Genomic DNA, 4,084 nt, shown 5'->3' with positions numbered 1-4,084 from the left:
ACCCGATTAAAAAAAAAGAAAAAAAAATTACTGTATACAGTTCTATATATTCTATATATGTTATAGATTTTATATATATATTATATATAATATAAATTTGAATATATATTTAATATATATGAAGTTATAAGATTATCAAATATATATAACAATATATAGTTATATATATTTATATAATAGATATATAAATATGTGTTTATATAAAAATATATATACACACACACTTGGGGATCCATGTGTGTAGCATGTCTGCTTTGCTGGATGCCCAGACACATCTCCTGGGATTGTATATCTATATTATAAATACAAGATTTGGGATGGGATTATATATCTATTATATAAAGACAAGATTTTTGATTTATACATGTGTATTTATATACATATATACAATTTATATATGTATAGAAATTCTTGGATTTATATTTATGTATTTATAGTATAAATATATAAAAATGTATTTATATATTATGGAAACATATAACATATAGAGAGAATATATATATTTATATATATACACACAGATACATATCCAGGAATATTAAGCAGTGTTTTTACTAAGCACAAGACCCAGGGTCAAAAAAACTGGGAGCAGATCATTTCAGAGGAAGGGCAGACCTATAAAATTATGAAAAATACTAAATGATGCAAACTTCACCCCCATTTTCTCAGTCCTGGGTGCACACTAGGCTCTGTGAGGGCAAGAAGGGCTTTCTCTTGCCAGTGCCAAGCCCTCTGGCTACTCCTGCCCTTATGCCCCAAATTAGGTTCAAGCACCTGCTCAAAAGTGGCCTTGGGGGGTTCCTGTGGAGAAGGGCTTGGCCATGTTGGGGAAGGGGTCTCCCCTACCCTGCCCAACGGGGCTGGGGATGCTGCTTCACCTTGCAGGGAAAAAAGAGAAATTTAGCTGGGACATCACCTTTCAGCTTAATGAAGAAATAGCTGTAAAGCATCCACACTACTATTTATATTATTTGAAGAACAAAAAATAAAAGGTTCTTTTCTATTATTCCCTGGTCTTTAAATTAAAAAGTTTACACCCTAGCTTTCCAAGCACCTCCTGGCCACATTTCCCTGGCATTTGTGCTGTGTCTTTTTCCCCGTAAACACTCAGATTTCCATTATCTGCTGATCCTGCTCAGCTGGGGTGAGCCAGTTAATTGGCAATAAATGAAACAGCTGAAAAACAGACTGAGGATAGAGAGAAAATAAATGTCCTTGGTGGGAAACTTAATAGGGAGAGCTAAGGAAGAAATAAATGAGAGGGAGATGAAGGGATGATGCTGGGTATCCAGAAGGGCTTTTTCACCTGCCTGTGCCAGAAATGAGCCCATCCTGAAAGGCAACTGTCCCAGGCAAAACCACCAGTGCTGAGACAAAAGTGGGATGGGAAGAAGGTCTGGCGTAAGGAGAGGACAGGACCAGCTCTTTTGGCAGCATCTAGCATTAGTCTTGGCTTCTTGAGTGATGAAACCAAAGGAAATCGCTATTGTATTTATTTCATTCTTGAGGTGTATTTATGAGGCATTTTATTTATGAGGCATAAAAACCAGGCGGCATTGGGTTTGGTGCCTTTTTCCCGTTGCTGCTTACACTGATGTTTGTGATGTGGTACAGCCCGATGTTCCTGGGAGATGCCGCCTCCCTGGGTGAGATGGTGGCATCAGGCATGGGGGAAGCAACACCTTATTTTTAATTCTGGCCTTTTCAACCCCCTATTGTCAGAGTTTCTACGGCTACTTAACCCAAAACGTTGGTGCAGATGGACAGGCGTCTTTCATATCACGTCACTCCCTGTGCATCTCTGGTTGGTGTTTTTGGGAGCAGCGGCATCAGGAGGCTGTCTGCATCAGCTTGCATGTGTCCTGTGGGAAAAACCTCTCCCTCTCCTTTTAATCTAGCTCTTGTTTGTTTAAAATAAGGCCAGGGACATGTGCTGCACAGCCTCTCTGTCTGTCCTCCAGCCAATACCTGCCGAAGGAGTCAGGAGGAATTGCTGGGGGCAGACCTTATCAGCCCAAACAACTTCATTTCCTTTATCTTCCTAAGACGACGCCATCAGAGCTCTGGGTAATCAGAGTTTTACCAAAATTTGCTGTTTTCAGCTGGGTTGATTCTGATTACCTCCATCCTAAGTGATGCAGTGACCTGACCAATACCATCAGTGCTCAGTCTTTTTAACTTATTTCCATAAAAGTCAGTGAAGGATGGAGAGTTTTCTCCTGGTCCCACCGCAGAGATAGGTCCCTGGAATTAGTTTTATTACCCCGTAATTATCCTGTGAAAGGATGGCTATAAAAAAAGTTGTTCTGGTACTATCTGGAGATTATTTAGCTTGCATTTTTGGCTTGCAGGTGTTGAATGTGGGATCGTAAGAGAACTGAGCTGTAAATGCTGGGTTTAAATCAAAACATTTTAACTAACAGTTCAAGGACAGGAATGGGGCTGCTCTTGCATTTAAGGTAACAGCAAGCTCACATCAATGTCTGGAGAGAAGGACCAGGACTTCACTGATGTCCTGGAGTGAGTCCTGGATTTTCCTGCTGGTGGGTGTAGGGCAGAAGAGGAGCCACTGCACCCATCTGGCAGTACAAAAGAGCAAAGGGATGCTCCCTGGTCAAGTGGATCAGGATATAAAATTCATGGAGCACTTTAGATCTTTACATTTTAGGTTTTCTTCAAAGCCGAGAGGCAGAAACAGGCAGATCCAGATGGTAACCCCAAATTGAACTGACTGCCTTATCCTGGGGCTTCCCTGTTTTTCCCAACTCTACAGGGAGCCTCAAGCACTCCCAGCCTGCAGCCGGGAGGCACGAAGCCCACCCTGCCCATTCCAGGTGAGGCTTCCTGTGACTCCCACCCATCCATCTCTTGAAACCAGGGTTCAGCAGTACCCTGCCAATTCCCATACCCCTCTCATGAAAGTGGGGCACTGGTCTTGTTTGCAGTTCAACTCAGTGTGGATGTAAGGGGTTGTCCAATTATGCATTAATTTCCCTATTATTGGTGTAAAGGGTTGCACTCAATGAGTCAACCATATATTACCTATGGTTTTATATACAAACATATATATATGTCCCGATAGAGTTGGCGGGAGGGAAGGAGCGTCCCTGCCTCCCTGAAACAAGGCAAAGCTGGGCCCAAGGACCCACGTCACCTCCGAAGGTGGGCTTTGGCCAACACATTGGGTCTGCAGAGGGGCACTGGAGGCATTTACCTTCTGCAGGTGCTGCTGTGGGGCAACACTCCAGCGCAGAGCAGCTGGGCCCTATTGCACCTTGACCCCTGCTGGCAAACCCACTGATCCCAGTGTTTGCTGGATCCGTTTTTCTTTCTCGAGTTTAGAGCCAGTATCTGCTCTCAGCCCTTTTGAGCTGCTGGATGTTGTTGCTGTTGGCTCCCACTCCCTGATAAATGTAAAAGGGTGTTGGAAAGTGCTTATGGTGGGAAGGGGCACAGGCTTTTCTGCCATAATTGGGTGTCAGCACCTTAAAATGGGAAGCCCAGCCACTGCTGGGAAGTGCGCTCAAGCAAAAATGGGGAAAATAATATTAAACAAAGAGGGAAATGACAGCTGAGTTCAGAAGTAATGCTCTGCCCTTGGCACCTCCTTGCTTGCTAAAGATGCTCTGCCAGCGCTCGTACCTCCCCAGTTACATGTCGCAGGGCGTCCGCAACTGAAAGGCCTTTTGGCCATGGGTGAAGGTGCTTAAAGTGACAATAAACTTGGTAAATCGGAAATATTACAGACCCCTTACACTGAATATTCTATAATCTTGGCTTCGAGCTCCCACCCTCGAACCGCAGATGACGCAACCGAATGGCAACGCTGCCTCGCGTGGGGCCGAAGGCCCTCGGGAGAGCGAGACGTGGGTGACAAACGGCTCTCGCAGGGCCAGTCCCGTGCCTTCACACCCGCTGCAAACTCCCGGGGGAAGCTCCCGCCTTCCGGCGCCCCACGCAGCCTCGCCCCACCCGCGGGGACGGCGCTGTCCGAGGAAAGGGGATGGCGGACCGTCGGCCCCGGCACCACCGGCGGGATCTCACCGCGGGGCAGGGACCCGGCGGCGCCGCCATCGCCCCGCCC

The sequence above is a fragment of the Athene cunicularia genome (genome assembly GCF_003259725.1).
Source record: "Athene cunicularia isolate RWA chromosome 3 unlocalized genomic scaffold, athCun1 chr3_part1, whole genome shotgun sequence".
NCBI lineage: Eukaryota > Metazoa > Chordata > Aves > Strigiformes > Strigidae > Athene > Athene cunicularia.
The sequence above is the reverse complement of the archived record's forward strand: the minus strand, read 5'-3'. Positions refer to the sequence as shown.